We start from the raw sequence: 17,351 nt of genomic DNA, 5'->3' as shown, positions 1-17,351 counted from the left end.
AGGAAAGAAAAACAGAAAATACTGGACAATCTCAGCAGGTCTGACAGCATCTGTGGAGAGAGAAGGGAGCTAACAAACGTTTTGAGTGTGGAGGGCGGCACGGTGGCGCAGTGGTTAGCACTACTGCTTCACAGCGCTGAGGACCCGGGTTCGATCCCGGCCCCGAGTCACTGTCCGTGTGGAGTTTACACATTCTCGCTCTGTTTGCGTGGGTTTCACCCCCACAACCCAAAGATGTGTACGATTGGTGAATTGGCCACGATAAATTGCCCCTTAATTCGGAAAAAAGGAATCGGGTACTCGAAAAAAAATGTTTTTTAAAGGTTTCAAGTACGCATGACTGTCAAAGGGAGAGAACTGGAAATGGGCTCAGATTTATACTGTAGTGGGGGGTGGGGGGCGTGGGGCTGGATAGGGGGCCAGCGATAAGTGGAGATTGACAAAGATGCATCGGACGAAAGACAAAAGGAATGTAAATAGGGTGATAAAGGCTAAGAAGGGAGCTGATAGTGGCACATAAAGAGATTAGAATGTGTGAATGGCAGAACAAAGGGCAACGAGGAAAGGGGAACAAATGGCCCAAGTGGCGTGGGGTCTAACAAAGAACAATATAGCACAGGAACAGGTCCTTCGCCCCCCCCCCCCTCCCCCCCAATGCGTGCACCGATCACGTGTCCTATCTGGACCAAACACCTGTACCCTTCAATACCCCCTCTATTCATGTATCTATCCAGATAAATCTTAAAGGTCACTAACATATCTGCCTCAACATCTCACTTGGCAGTGCATTCCAGGCCACCACCTGTAAAAAAGCTTCCCCCGCACATCTCCACTGGACCTATCCCCTCTCACCGTAAACTTGTGTACCCTTATAATTGTCATTTCCGCCCTGGGATAAAGCCTCCAACTGTTCACCCCATCTATACCCGTAATAATTTTATAAACTTCTATCAGGTCACCCCTCATCCTCCGTCTGCCGAGGGAGAACAATCCCAGTTTATTCAAGGGGGACAGTGGTGAGGGGAAAACAGAACAATGGAAGGAATGAAAATAAGTTTATAGAATTAAAAATGGGGTGAAGGTGGAGGAGAGAGTTCACAGTCTGAAGTTGTTGAACTCAATGTTAGGTCCGGAAGGCTGTACTGTGCCTAATTGGAAGATGAGGTGCTGTTCCTCCAATTAGCGCTGGGCTTCACTGGAACATTGCAGCAGGCCAAGGACGGACATGTGGGCATGAGAGCAGGGCGGTAAACTGAAATGGCAGCGACAGGAAGGTCTGGGTCCTGCTTGCGGACGGACCAACAGTGTTCTGCAAAGGAGGAAGAGGGGTTGCGGAAGAAATTCCAGAGTTTAGGGCCGATGCAGCTGAAGGGATAGTCACCGGTGGGTGAGGCAAATCAACTAAGGGGTGCAAAAGAGGCCAGAGTCGAGATTTGATGGAGGGTTGTGAGGCTGGGAGATTACAGGGGCAGGGCGAAGCTATGGAAGATGTGAATTTTAAGTTCGAGGCATTGTTGGACCTGGAACCAATGTAGGCCAACAAGCACAGGGTGAGCATGTGTGAATTTCACCTTTAAAGTTGTTTCATCGTCAGGGCTCTTTTCGAAGGAAAGAAAACTTATTACGGCCAATTGTAGCACCCTACGATTGCCACAACTGAGATCAATTAATTCAGCATAGATTGAACCTGGGATTTTTTGTTGCAACAATGAAGAGCTCTGTTTGCCATTTCCCACTAGTGATGTCTGAAATCAGGAAGTCACCATGTGGGAATGTTGACTTGTGGGCCAACTTGTGTTTTATTACTAGGGGTATATTGCTTTCAAACATGCTTGTAACATTGTGCATCATTTCTTCTTCCATCAAGCAGAGATGCACACCATAATTGAGTTGTCAGGTTCAGTAATGATGTTAAAATATTCATCATCTGGTTGAAGTTAAATACATAGAAGTTACAACACAGAAACAGACCACTCAGCCAAAGCAATCTGTGTAAGTGTTTACCATCCACATGAGCAGATCATTTTATCACATCCGTGTCGCTTCTCATTCAGTGTTGCTTTGTGCTGAGTTGTAGAATTCTGCTAGATACTTCCCAAGTGACCCTTTAGGCTAAGTTGTGAGGCAGGACATACATTGGCAGCTCATCTAATTAATATTAATGAGGGCCAAAGCCCAACTTCAAGTCGACCTCCAACGTCTGATCTCAGTGCCCATTTCAGACTCGTAAACAGGTAAAATGCAAAATGCTGAGTGTGAAAGGTTGTAAATGGACAAAGAAATGAATCCCCAGGAGTTTACAAGTCAGAGAATAGGATTGAGCTCAGCGCCTGTAGATGGAAACAATTACATTGAACATAGAACATACAGTGCAGAAGGAGGCCATTCAGCCCATCAAGTCTGCACAGACCCATTTAAGCCCTCACTTCCACCCTATCCCCGTAACCCAGTAACCCCTCCTAACCTTTTTGGACACTAAGGGCAATTTATCATGGCCAATCCACCTAACCTGCATGTCTTTGGACTGTGGGAGGAAACCGGAGCACCCGGAGGAAACCCACGCAGACACGGGGAGAACGTGCAGACTCCGCACAGACAGTGACCCAGCGGGGAATCGAACCTGGGACCCTGGCGCTGTGAAGCCACAGTGCTAGCCACTTGTGCTACCGTGCTGCCCTCAATTGTTTTAGAAGGGAAAACACACCGAGTCCTGAGGCCAATTGTCACGATTCTCTGTGTGTTACATTCATTTTCTCCAGTTTTGTTTCCCCTGCTCCTAAAGGCACTGACTCCTTGCTGGCATATTAGTCCATGGAGACCAGCCACCTCCTGGTACTTGCCCAAGTGGTTCTTTTGATGTGCAAACATAGATGTTGAATGTTGACAGACCATTCTGGTTCACTGATGTCCTGAAGGGAAGGAAATCTGTTGTCCTTACCTGGTCTGGCCTATATCTGCCTCCAGACCCACAACAATATGGTTGACTCTTAACTGCACCCTCAAGGGCAATTAAGGATGGGCAATAAATGCTGGCACAGCCTGTGACGCCCACATCCAATGAACAGGAAAAATTCAACATGAGGATATTACGTCCACCACCAATCTTGTCCTCTCCTGACCTCCCTGCACTCTCTCCACCACTCTTCTTCACCAAAAAAACAATCAGGAACCTGTCTGATTTTTCCACCCAATGATGAGACCAATTGTAGCACCCTTGAAATCATTGCTAAATCAGCACAGGCTGCAGATGAAACCTGGGACTTGTCTTGTCTGTCTCGCTCAGTATTGTACTGGACAGTGCATTTACCAACTGAGCTGCAGTGAGCCTGATAAATTATAATTATACCCGAACTCGGTGCAGCATCTGTGGAGACAGAAACAAAGTTAATGGGCGTCATTCTCCGCCGGCGGGAGTCTCCGTTCTGCCGGCGCCCGGGGGTTTCCCGACGGCGTGGGGCTGCCCCACAATGGGAAACCCCATTGACCGGCCGGTGTGACGGAGACTCCCGCCGGCCGGTCGGCGCAGAAATGTGGCGGGGCGGGTAGGAGAATTTCGCCCAATGTGTCAAGCCCAAGTGGTTCTTCTTCAGAACTGAAGAGGGGTAGAAATGGTATGGATTATATAGTTGGCCGGGGGGGGGGGGGGGAGAACGTTTTAAAAATTCACTCCTGGGATGTGGGCATCATTGTCTGGGACAGCATTTATTGCCCAGCTCTTCAACTGAGTGCTTACTAGGAGGGCATTTAAGAGTCAATACATTGCTATGAATCTGGAGTTGATTTCAGGTCAAATTTCCTCCCGCAATGGATATTAGTGAACCAGATAGGTTTTTACAACAATTAGCAATGGTTTTTTATTGAATTCAAATTTCACCATCTGCCGTTGGGATTTGAACATGGGTCCCTGGTACATTGGGTCTCTGGATTATTATTAGTCCAGTGACAATTTAGTCTTGCTTTCACTGAACACTGATCTTTGTTCTCCTATTAACACATTCTGCTAATTTACCTTCATGCTACTATAAGCACCTTCTTTAGTCTTTAATGCTACCATGAACGTCTCCCTTGACTTGTATTCATGGCATCTTTGTCAATCTCTCCTTAGCCTTCACCTATCCCTGATCTTCTATTCTACTCCAACTTCTCTACCCCCCTTTCCAACCATATAATCCATCACATTTCTATCCCTCTTCAGCTCTGAAGAAGAATCGTACAGACTCAAAACGTTAATTCTGTTTCTGCCTCCACAGATGCTGTCAGACCTACTGAACTTTTCCAGCATTTTCTGTTTTTATTTTAGACTTCCAGCATCTGCAGTATTTTGCTTTTATAGCAACTCCCCAGCCATCATTCATTGCAGGTGATATTTTATTGTAATTTATCGCATGTTTGTCCTGGTATGGGGGTCGACCTTTATAAACATTTACAAAGAGAACCCTTCAAAAACCTCACAATATAGCTGTCAAGTAAAAATTGATAGCACGTCAGCTACTAAAGCGACTACATTATTTGTGCAATGAACCTTTGCAGAGAAGGTTAATGATCATTTATAAGTTTTCTAGGTGTTCCTGGCACAAAGAGCAAGCATATTTAGGATGAGTTAACAAACATTTTAGCTATTATCCTGCACAATTAACCCTAATCTCTCTCCCAGGACTCTTGGGGCACTCAAGTCCAAAGAAATGAAATAAAACAGTAATAATCTCTTGTAAAGTTACAAGATATTTTTTGCCCTTCTTATAATGTTAATTATTTTGAAATAAAGTGGTACAATTCTGAAGGGTCCATGTAGTGTTTCATGGAGCAGTAGGACAAGGGAATCAGGCACAGGGTCCTGTGCTTGATCACTATCTAGTGACCCGTGTAAAAAAAAAAAGTGCACATCGAGTGAGGACAGGATGGGGTCAGTCACTATCGTGTAACTCATTGAACTTCACTATCTGCGCTCACAGGTGAAGAATGATCATTTGTCCAAGGTACTTGTGAGTACCCAACAGCCACAAAACAGAACCCCTCAGCAAGAGAATAAGGAAGACAAGTCGGAGAATAGTTGGAAGCTGGTGGAAATAAATAGCAAAATAGGATTTTACCTCTGATACTTCCATCTCCCTGATATGGTGGGTCCTGTTGCAGTTTGCCAGCGCACACACGCGTTGGTGTAGGGTAACAAGAGTACTCTTACAGGTATTTTTTAGATATACCTGATAAATTAGTAAATGAAAAAAAACTTGGATTTATAAAGTGTTTTTCATATACTTAGGGCATTCCAAAGTGCTTCACGCCCAATGAGTATATTTGAAGTGTAGTCACTATTGTAATGTAGTAAACACAGCAGCTGAATTGCACACTGTAAAGACCTACAAACAGCATGTATGTGCTGACTGAGGGATTGATATTTGACCAGGGTAACTCTCCTGTGCTTCATACAGTGCCATAGGATCTTTTATGCTCATCTGAAAGGGCAGACAGGGCATTGAAAGATAGTACCCTTGACAGTGCATTGAAAGATAGTACCCTTGACAGTGCAGTGTTCCTTCAATACTACACAGATGTGCCAATCGTGCATTCATGTGAGGCTTGAATCCACCACTTTCTGACACAGAGGTGAGAGTGTGGCCGACTGAGCCAAATTTGACATTGGGTAATAAGCACATTTAGAAGTTGAGAAGATACTTGTATCCTGAGATGAAATCATAACTGCTGATGTGCACCATGTGTTGAACATCAGGGCAAAATCCTGCTGATTTTGGCCAAGATCAGCTGAGACAGCTGCCACTGCAGTTTATGCATAGCACACAATAGTTTCCCAGTGACTTTGTAAGAAAATGAAAAGCCTGGTGAGATACTGAGCCATTTCGACCAAATTGTCCCAGGGTTTACTGATGTCTGTAGTGATCTGTAGCAGCCCTGAGTTATGGAAGGATGTATTAGCCAGAGTTTTGCCTCCTGATCACTCTCCAGTGGGCTGTGGTGGAGAGTATGTGTTTAGACAGTGTGTCAGGATTGGATTGAGTTCACAAAGAAAAGTACAGCACAGGAACAACCCTTCGGCCCTCCAGGCCCGTGCCGACCATGCTGCCCGACTAAACTACAATCTTCTACACTTCCTGGGTCCATATCCCTCTATTCCCATTCTATTCATGTATTTGTCAAGATGCCCCTTAAATGTCACTATCGTCCCTGCTTCCACCACCTCTTCCGGCAGCGTGTTCCAGGCACCCACTACCCTCTGTGTAAAAAACGTACCTCGTACATCTACTCTAAACCTTGCCCCTCGCACATTAAACCTATGTCCCCTAGTAATTGACCCCTCTACCCTGGGGAAAAGCCTCTGACTATCCACTCTGTCTATGCCCCTCATACATTTGTAGACCTCTATCAGGTCGCCCCTCAGGCGTTCCAGTGAGAACAAACCGAGTTTATTCAACCGCTCCTCATAGCTAATGCCCTCCATACCAGGCAACATTCTGGTAAATCTCTTCTGCACCCTCTCTAAAGCCTCCACATCCTTCTGGTAGTGTGGCGACCAGAATTGGACACTAAACTCCAAGTGTGGCCTAACTAAGGTTCTATATAGAACATACAGTGCAGAAGGAGGCCATTCGGCCCATCGAGTCTGCACCGACCCACTTAACCCTCATTTCCACCCTATCCGTGTAACCCAATTACCCCTCTTAACCTTTTTGGTCACTAAGGGCAATTTATCATGGCTAATTCACCTAACCTGCACGTCTTTGGACTGTGGGAGGAAACCGGAGCACCCGGAGGAAACCCACGCAGACACGGGGAGAACGTGCAGACTCCGCACAGACAGTGACCCAAGCCCGAATCGAACCTGGGACCCTGGCGCTGTGAAGCCACAGTGCTAGCCACTTGTGCTGCCCATTAGCTGTGGTCATTTCCAGAGGCAAATTATCTGCTGACACTCATGTGGAAAAACATAGCCAAGTGTACTCATAGAACCAGTTCACTTGTAAGTATAAACACGTGACAGGTTTGCACACACACACAACCATCATAAAAAGATGACAAGCAATAACATATTTGGCCAGCTAGACCTTTCTGTTTCAGAGCTTGCCTGTCCACAATATTCTGCTCATTAAAATGAACATGAGAACATAAGAACTAGGAGCAGGAGTAGGCCATCTGGCCCCTCGAGCCTGCTCCACCACTCAATGAGATCATGGCTGATCTTTGTGGACTCCGCTCCACTTTCCAGCCCGAACACCATAACCCTTAATCCCTTTATTCTTCAAAAAACTATCTATCTTTATCTTAAAAACATTGAATGAAGGAGCCTCTACTGCTTCACTGGGCAAGGAATTCCATAGATTCACAACCCTTTGGGTGAAGAAGTTCCTCCTAAACTCAGTCCTAAATCTACTTCCCCTTATTTTGAGGCTATGCCCCCTAGTTCTGCTTTCACCCACCAGTGGAAACAACCTGCCCGCATCTATCCTATCTATTCCCTTCATAATCTTATATGTTTCTATAAGATCCCCCCTCATCCTTCTAAATTCCAACGAGTACAGTCCCAGTCTACTCAACCTCTCCTCGTAATCCAACCCCTTCAGCTCTGGGATTAACCTAGTGAATCTCCTCTGCACACCCTCCAGTGCCAGCACGTCCTTTCTCAAGTAAGGAGACCAAAACTGAACACAATACTCCAGGTGTGGCCTCACTAACACCTTATACAATTGCAGCAGAACCTCCCTCGTCTTAAACTCCATCCCTCTAGCAATGAAGGACAAAATTCCATTTGCCTTCTTAATCACCTGTTGCACCTGTAAACCAACTTTTTGCGACTCATGCACTAGCACGCCCAGGTCTCTCTGCACAGCAGCATGTTTTAATATTTTATCATTTAAATAATAATCCCTTTTGCTGTTATTCCTACCAAAATGGATAACCTCACATTTGTCAACATTGTATTCCATCTGCCAGACCCTAGCCCATTCACTTAGCCTATCCAAATCCCTCTGCAGACTTCCAGTATCCTCTGCATTTTTTGTTTTACTACTTATCTTAGTGTCGTCTGCAAACTTGGACACATTGCCCTTGGTCCCCAACTCCAAATCATCTATGTAAATTGTGAACAGTTGTGGGCCCAACACTGATCCCTGAGGGACACCACTAGCTACTGATTGCCAACCAGAGAAACACCCATTAATCCCCACTCTTTGCTTTCTATTAATTAACCAATCCTCTATCCATGCTACTACTTTCCCCTTAATGCCGTGCATCTTTATCTTATGCAGCAACCTTTTGTGTGGCACCTTGTCAAAGGCTTTCTGGAAATCCAGATATACCACATCCATTGGCTCCCCGTTATCTACCGCACTGTTAATGTCCTCAAAACATTCCACTAAATTAGTTAGGCACGACCTGCCCTTTATGAACCCATGCTGCGTCTGCCCAATGGGACAATTTCCATCCAGATGCCTCGCTATTTCTTACTTGATGATAGATTCCAGCATCTTCCCTCCTACCGAAGTTAAGCTCACTGGCCTATAATTACCCGCTTTCTGCCTACCTCCTTTTTTAAACAGTGGTGTTACATTTGCTAATTTCCAATCCGCCGGGACCACCCCAGAGTCTAGTGAATTTTGGTAAATTATCACTAGTGCATTTGCAATTTCCCTAGCCATCTCATTTAGCACTCTGGGATGCATTCTATCAGGTCCAGGAGACTTGTCTATCTTTAGCCCCATTTGCTTGCCCATCACTACCTCCTTGGTGATAACAATCCTCTCAAGGTCCTCACCTGTCATAGCCTCATTTCCATCAGTCACTGGCATGTTATTTGTGTCTTCCACTGTGAAGACCGACCCAAAAAACCTGTTCAGTTCCTCAGCCATTTCCTCATCTCCCATTATTAAATCTCCCTTCTCATCCTCTAAAGGACCAATATTTACCTTAGCCACTCTTTTTCGTTTTATGTATTTGTAGAAACTTTTACTATCTGTTTTTATATTCTGAGCAAGTTTACTCTCATAATCTATCTTACTCTTCTTTATAGCTTTTTTAGTAGCTTTCTGTTGCCCCCTAAAGATTTCCCAGTCCGCGAGTCTCCCACTGATCTTTGCTACTTTGTATGTTTTTTCCTTCAATTTGATACTCTCCCTTATTTCCTTAGATATCCACGGTCGATTTTCCCTCTTTTCACCGCCCTTCCTTTTTGTTGGTATAAACCTTTGCTGAACACTGTGAAAAATCACTTGGAAGGTTCTCCACTGTTTCACCATAAAGTCTTTGCTCCCAGTCTACCTTAGCTAGTTCTTCTCTCATCCCATTGTAATCTCCTTTGTTTAAGCACAAAACACTAGTGCTTGATTTTACCTTCTCACCCTCCATCTGTATTTTAAATTCCACCATATTGTGATCGCTCCTTCCGAGAGGATCCCTAACTATGAGATCCTGAATCAATCCTGTCTCATTACACAGGACCAGATCTAGGACCGCTTGTTCCCTCGTAGGTTCCATTACATACTGTTCTGGGAAACTATCGCGGATACATTCTATAAACTCCTCCTCAAGGCTGCCTTGACCGACCTGGTTAAACCAATCAACATGTAGATTAAAATCCCCCATGATAACTGCTGTACCATTTCTACATGCATCAGTTATTTCTTTGTTTATTGCCTGCCCCACCATAATGTTACTATTTGGTGGCCTATAGATTACTCCTATCAGTGAGTTTTTCGCCTTACTATTCCTGATTTCCACCCAAATGGATTCAACCTTATCCTCCATAGCACCGATGTCATCCTTAAAAAACAGAGCGACACCACCTCCCTTACCATCCACTCTGTCCTTCCGAAAAGTTTGATACCCTCGGATATTTAACTCCCAGTCGTGACCATCCTTTAACCATGTTTCAGTAATGGCCACTAAATCATAGTCATTCACGATGATTTGCGCCATCAACTCATTTACCTTATTCCGAATACTACGAGCATTCAGGTAAAGTACACTTATGTTGGCTTTTTTACCTCTGTTCTGAATCTTAACACCTCGATCAGTCACCTCTCCTAAGTTATATTTCCTCTTAACCTTTCTCCTAATTTTCCTTGTCGTTGAACCCATATCTTCATGTAACAACCTGCCGCGTTGCTTACCATTAATGTTTTCACTTCCCGTTTTATTTCTTTTAGTATTCCTGGTCCTATTCACTGAGCTCCCCTCAGTCACTGTACCTTGTACTGTCACCCTTTTTGATTTTTGACTATGGCTTCTCTGCCTTACACTTTCCCCCTTACTGCCTTTTATTTCTGTCCCTGTTTTACTACCTTCCAACTTCCTGCATCGGTTCCCATCCCCCTGCCACATTAGTTTAAACTCTCCCCAACAGCTCGAGCAAACTGTTGCTCTTTTTAGCCTTAGTTTATTAGCTCTGACTATGTCACCTTTGCTCACGAGTCACCAGGTATCTTTCTGATACCGCCACGTGGTTCAAGCTCAAGTTATGATTAATAAGTCAGCACACCGCTTAGTAAGATTGAAATCAACGGTCATTTATTATATACAACAAGTAATGTTTACACAATAATCCTACTATCTATATAGAAACCTATCACTACTGGCCAATACTTAACTTTAGGAAGAGCCCACCAGGTCAGGGAAACAAATGGCTTATCGAATCGGATCTGGCCCGCGGGATTCAAAAGGCTGATACAGGTCGATGGCTAGGAGTCTTTATCGGATAGCGATCGCTGGATTCAAACTTACAGTTGCTGGTTGATGTTCTTGCGAAGGTCTCGAGCAGGCGAAGAAGGGAGAGAGAGATCTGAACTTGGCCCCTCACTTTATAGGTCTCAGGGGCTTCCCGCCTCTCGGGGTGGCCCTTGACCCTGAGTCCCAAGTGATTGGACTTGTTCCCAATCACTGGGTTCGATACGTCCAATTGCGAGGCGATTCCCCGATCGGGGGGTGGTCGTTCACCTGCCTTTGTTTCAGCCACTGCAGGCGCCGACAGGTCTGGCCCGGTATTCAATTGCTAATATGTTGCAATTGTTCCCGGGGCTAGCCGATTAAACTGCAGATGTCTGGGTGGATGGGCTGCTAATAGTCCTGAGTATAACTGCAGATGTCTGGGTTGATGGGCTGTTTATAGTCCTGAGTATCGATCTGGGCCGACTTCCCCAGAGCCAAATATGATATTCTGCCTGCAGCTGTCCATTTGTGTCCTGTTGCCTGCTTTTCCCATCAGCCTTTTCGGTTAGCCATTTTAAATCGGGTTTTGGCCAAATTAATAGGGAATCAGCCATTTTAGGTGGCTACAGGTCCTCCTTGTGATCCTAACGCGAAGCGTGAAGGATCACATAAATTTTGTCCTTTTCGTTCCCTGACCGGGGGGGGGGGGGGGGGCACCTCCTACATGGCCACTACTCTGACCCTAGCTATGCACAAAAAATTACCTAAACAATTCTTGAGGGCGCTATGTCAGGCAGGGGCATGTATCAAAAAAAGTAAACTGGGAACCTCTAACTTTACCTAAACAACTCATCAAGCATTGCATAATCCTATCTCTCTAAACATACAACAACAATGATAATATTCCATATATTCTTTCCTGGCTTGGCAGTCAAGCGCAGGATCATACATTTCCATACATTTCTTTTTATTTACAGGAAAACGCAAGTGCATGTTTCATTATTCATAGGTCGCGGGACTCTGGGGTCTGGTCATAGCCGAATATTGGGGATCGGATCCGATATACCGGGGTTCGAGCGCGGTACGCTCCTTTTCCACTTGCGGAGGCACATGGTCTGTACTGCACAGCAGAGTATGGCCAATGCTAACAGTGCCTCAATGACGTACGATAGGGAGTACCAAGTTATGAGCTTGGCACACCAGGATAATGCAGCGCGGCTGGTGACTGGGCCCTCGGTACTGCGGGGCAGTGAAACATTAACGGCAGGGAGGTTTGGAGTAATGGGGTCCGCGTTCCCGCGCAACCAAATGTCCAAAAAGATGTTGAGCACGATGACTGAAGTCCTCATGGCTGTCCTCTTTCTTTTCTTTCTCTGTGTTCTCTGTTTTTCTCCGGTCCTGGAGCTTCTGAAGTTCTGTAAAACAAGCATAGTATCTGTAACTACCTTGGTTTAATATCCGGTGTGTTAGTGTGTCTGTCCTTCTTGGGGCCAATTAAACCCTTATAATTGGTCACAATATGTGACTGCTCCCCGATTTTTTTTAATCAAAACAAATGTTCGGACACGGCACACTTCCCAATGGTGGACCAGTGCTAAGTTTAGCATCCAAATGTTCTAGGATGTAAATAGCATTTGGCAGCAACCCAAAGGTTGCCTAAAGAAATAAAACTGTTTTTGAAAGGAAAAGGTCGAATGAGGTGCGTATGGGCCGCGACGGGTAAGATTTGGATGGAGTCCCCGGGTAGGACGGCTACCAATACCGTATCTCCCCTACCCGAGCGTTTTTGACCAACGGGGGGGTCCCCAGGCAGGGCGGGTCTCACGCCGTTTCTCCACTGCCTGAGCAACCGACAAGAACGGACAAAAATGTAGTCATCATGGTGGGGTTGCTGTTCTGAATCTCCCGTCAAATCAGAAGAGCAGTTACGATCGGGTGTCTGAGGCAAGTCCTCAGAGGTTTCGGCAGAATGGGCGTGTGGCCGCGGTGGGTGTCAGTGGGAAAAAGTTAAAAAGTTCCGGTGAATATGTGTGTGGCGGTGAGAACATTGGACGAACAACATTAAACAAACATACAAACAACGGAAAACATCCTGCCGGTTCCATCAGGAAGGACAACACCTTTCACCAAGTGTCTCCTTTAAATCATCATGTGGACACCTCAGTTCTCTGTTGCGAACAGGGTCGCAAATGGGTTGGCGGCTTGGGAGTCAGACCCGAGGTCGTCACTTTCTCCCGGGTGCCAAACTCTGGAGTGAATTAGGGCGAAAAGGGCTGCGTGGTGTGAGTTGGGGTCGCTCTCGTTGTTGCGGACGAGTCTGCAGGAGTTGTCGCGGTGCCAATGAGTTGGGTCGAGTTGGGTGGAAACAAAGTCGGGGTCGTCCGTGTGGTTCGGTGGTCGGTGGTGTGGTTTGTTTAAGAAAGTGACGAGGAAGGGATCACTGGAGTCGAAGTCGGAGGGTGTGGGACCAGGATAGTAGGGAGGCGTGCTGTGGCTGTCGTCAGAGTCACAGTCGCTGTCTCTGCTGCTGCAGTCTGTGGGCATTCTGGGGCGGAGCGTAAAGTTTGTGGGTGGAGTCGGGGGCGAGTCCGTGTCTGGGCTGGACGTGGAAGGGGTGGGTGTGGTTACGTTGGCTGTGGGCGGGGTTTGGTCTGCCGCGTCAAGCATGACGTGGTGGGCGTGGTTCGACTGCGCTCCATAAACCTTTAGCTGGTTTATGTGAAACCACGCAGTCTTACCATTTTGGTATTTGATTTTGTATACCGATGGGCTTACTTTATCCGTAATGGAGAACGGACCCGAGTATTTCGGAGACAGAAATGTGCTGGGGTTATACACAGACAACATCACTTGTTGTCCTATATTATACTCCGTTGCATGTACTGCCTTATCAAAACAGGCTTTGCTCTGTTTTCTTTTAGTGCCCAGTTTAACAGCGGCTGCTAACTGAGCCGTTTTTACATTTGCGAGTAATTGTTCAACGGCTTTCTCATGGGTGAGGGCCGTAACTTCAGGGCTGGTCAGGTCTAAACCTAACAAGTATTCTGTCCCTTTCATGGGGTGTCCGGTCATGAGAGTGTGTGGGGTGTAACCTGTGGAGGTGGAAACAGTGTTACGCAAAAACATCAGCGCAAAGTGGAGGACCGAATCCCAGGTGGTGTTGTTCTGCTGGACCATTTTTCGGAGGGTGGTTTTTAGGGTCCGATTCATGCGCTCCACTATACCACTCGACTGAGGGTGGTACGCAATGTGAAATTTTTGGGTTATGGTAAATATCGTGAGGACGTTCTGCATGACCCATCCCGTAAAGTGAGAACCTTGGTCCGATTCAATACTGCGGGGGAGTCCCCATCTTGTAAAGATGTGGTGGGTTAGGATTTTGGCTGTGGTTTTCGCGGTGTTGGTGCGGGCTGGAAATGCTTCCACCCACTTTGTAAAAGTGTCAATGACCACCAGAACATATTTATAACCATTCCTGCAAGGGGGCAATGGACCTATAAAATCGATCTGGAGGTTAGTCCAGGGGCCGTTAACGGGTCGGGTGTGGCTGAGATGTGCCTTTTTGGCATATCTATCGGGGTTGTTCTGAGCGCAGATGAGGCAATTCTCAATGTAATGGGATGCATCCTCTTTGAGATTAGGCCACCAACAAAGCTGTTTGAGGTGGGTTGCGGTGGGTTCGATTCCCTGGTGTCCATGACCATCATGGAATAAACAGATTAATTGGTTCCTGTCCTGTTCAGGAACTACGTAAAGGGTGTCCTTTAACACCACACCGTCATGTGTGGTTATTGTATTTCTGTACCTCTCGTATGAGGCTGGAAACTTTCCTTTCACGATCTCAGTGAGAGCGCTATCCTGCTTCTGGGCCTCTACTAGATCTTCGATCCTAGTCTGCGCGACCTGAACTGCACTCACTGGCGCACTCACTGGGGCGCTCTCGGGGGGCTTCCAAATGTACCCATGCCTGGATCCTGCCTTAGCCAGCGCGTCGGCTTTTACATTTCCTGGGGGGGGGGGGGGGGGGGGGGGGAGGAACGATGGTGGCTGCGGACTTTTAGAATGCCAAAAGTCCTGTTCTTGGCTTTTTCCAGAATATGACGGAGTAATGGGGCTGAGGGGAGGGGTTTCCCAGAGGGGCAGAAATTCAGTGAGGCTGTTGCATACGTATAGACTGTCTGAATATATGTCTGCTGGGCTGGGGAAGGACTCTGGGTGCTCTACAATGTAAGCGATGGCCGCAAGCTCTGCTGCCTGCGCGCCTAAGTGTCCGGGTAATTTTAATGTGATTTCCTCGAGAGCGCGTCCCTGCGCGTCCTCCACATAAATCCCACAGCCTGTTATGCGTTGCCCATCCAGGACTGTGGAAGATCCATCCACATAAATCCTAATGGGGTCACACGTGTCCGGGTGAGGGGGGTTCTGAGATGGAGTGGCTAGTTTTCTGGGGGGGGTTTTAGCTATAAAGGGGCCGGTATTATGGTGGGGCGAGATGATTTCACACTCATGGGGGGTTCCGGGGTACTGTAGATTGTCCGCTAAGTATGTGTGAGTCTTTGTCCGTTTTACTGTGATGTCCTGTCCTTGTAAGAGAAGGGTCCACCTAGCAGCACGGATTTGGCTGACGGTACCGTCATTAAGTCGTCCATCCAGTAAAAATTGGGTGGGGGTGTGTTCGGTCAAGATGGTGATGGGGTTCAGTCCGGTAATGTATGAGAAGTACTGGACTGCCCAGAAAAATGCGAGCAGGTGCCTCTCACAGGCTGGAAATCCCTGCTCCAGAGCATCTAAAATCCGGGAGGCATAAGCTACGGGCCTTAGCTGGTCGTGCCGTTCCTGCAGGAGCACGGCTGAAAGGGTGCGCTCTGTGGTCGCTACCTCTATGGCGTAAGGGGAAACGGGTCGGGAACTTGTAGTGCGGGGGCGGCTATGAGCGCCTGTTTTAATGATTCCACAGCATCCGTATGCTGCGGAAGCCATTCCCAGGGGGCTCCTTTCTTTAGGAGGTCTGAGAGGGGCGCTGCCTTGCTGGCGAAACCGTCAATGTGGTTTCGGCAGTCGCCAACCAGTCCTAAAAACGACCGGAGGGCTGAAACGTGTTGGGGAAGGGGCAATTTAGCGATCGAGTCAATTCTTTTGTGCTCGATCTCGCGTTTGCCGTGTGTGATGATAGTACCCAAATATATCACCCTTTCTTCCAATATCTGGGCCTTTTTGGGGTTGACTTTACAGCCAATGGAGCGCAGTAATTCCAGGAGTTCGGACAGAAGCTCAATGTGCTCTTCCTTTGTGTCTGTCTGCAGTAGTAGATCGTCTACGTACTGTACCAGGCATTCGGGGCGAGAAAACTTTGCTAGTCCATTTGCCAGCTGTCGGTGGAAAATGGAGGGGGAGTTGTGGAAGCCTTGTGGCAGGCATGTCCACGTGTACTGCTGCGCTCTGAAAGTGAAGACAAATTTATACTGGCATGCCTTTGCCAATGGAATGGACCAGAACCCATTACTAACGTCCAAAACCGTGAAATATCGGGCATGGAGTCCCTGTTTGAGCATGGTCTCGGGACTTGTTGCAACGGTAGGGGCTGCTGCGGGGGTGACTTTATTGAGTTCCCGATAATCAATGGTCAAGCGCCATGATCCGTCGGGCTTTCTTACTGGCCAAATTGGGGCATTATTAGTTGAGGCTACCGATCTTAGGACGCCCTGCTCTAATAAGCTTTCTATGACTTTTAGGATTTCTCCCTCTGCTTCTAGGGGAAATCCGTACTGTTTCTGGGGTCTAGGGTCCGGTCCTGTTATTTGTACGGAACCGGTCCTCCGTCCACAGTCGTGTTTGTGGGTTGCGAATGCTGCCCTGTTCTTTTGCAGGACTGCCCTAACCTGTTGGTCCGTGCTGAGTGTGGTGGGGTTGAACCAAAACTCGCCTACTGCGCTAATTTTGTTCATATAATCCCCTATATTGAGCGTAGCGGGGGCTCTAGTGGATTTTGCCATCTTCCAGACACACTGGTTGACTGGATCGAAAGAGAGGTGATGAGAATTCATGAAGTCGATCCCTAAAATGTGCTCTGCTGTTGGGGGCAGGTCGACTAACACTACGGGGTGTTTTGTGTTAATAGTTCCGATCTGGATGGGTACAGGGGCTGTGATGTGTCCCTGCTGTGAGTGGCCTGTGAAGCCGCTGAGGGTGATAGTGGCTGTAGTGGGCCACGTGTCCTTACCAAGGGTGGAGGAATTTAAGGTTGTGCGGGACCCTCCTGTGTCCCAGAGAAGCTCGATCGGCTGTCCCCTAACCTTTGCTGCGACTACGGGTCGTCCTGACCTATCCCAAAGGGTATCGCAGACCCAGCTGGGGGAGCCTGTACTCTGTCAGTCCGTTCCGGTCAAGTCTGTCTGATCGGACTGGGCGCTAACGCTATGTATGGGCTCTGCCTTTTTCTTATTGAGAGTGCCGGTCTGATGGGCTCTCTGTGGTTTTTTAGGGGCCTTGCATTCTTTGGCAAAATGTCCCAACTGTCCACAATTGTAGCATTCTTGCGGTTTGGCTGGGGGGCTGCTCTTTCCCTCGTTTACCCAGGCGGGGTTGTGAAGAGTGGTTCTTACTGCCTGCACGTCTGCGGCGGCTTGGTTTTCCTCGGGGGTTCTAGCTGCGGATTTACCGTGAGCCGCTTGTTCCCAAACGCGGGACAATCTTTTGAC

General features: G+C 47.2%; 2 protein-coding genes across 3 annotated transcripts in view; one reads left to right on the top strand and one right to left on the bottom strand.

The window, feature by feature from the left end:
• Positions 1–17,351, bottom strand: part of inpp1 (inositol polyphosphate-1-phosphatase) — a 75,360-nt gene that overhangs the window by 52,749 nt on the left and 5,260 nt on the right. The window lies entirely within an intron of this gene.
• pan2 (poly(A) specific ribonuclease subunit PAN2) overlaps positions 1–17,351 on the top strand; it is a 231,809-nt gene that overhangs the window by 210,064 nt on the left and 4,394 nt on the right. The window lies entirely within an intron of this gene.

This window comes from Scyliorhinus torazame, chromosome X (genome assembly GCF_047496885.1).
Source record: "Scyliorhinus torazame isolate Kashiwa2021f chromosome X, sScyTor2.1, whole genome shotgun sequence".
Taxonomy (NCBI): domain Eukaryota; kingdom Metazoa; phylum Chordata; class Chondrichthyes; order Carcharhiniformes; family Scyliorhinidae; genus Scyliorhinus; species Scyliorhinus torazame.
The sequence above is the reverse complement of the archived record's forward strand: the minus strand, read 5'-3'. Positions and strand labels throughout refer to the sequence as shown.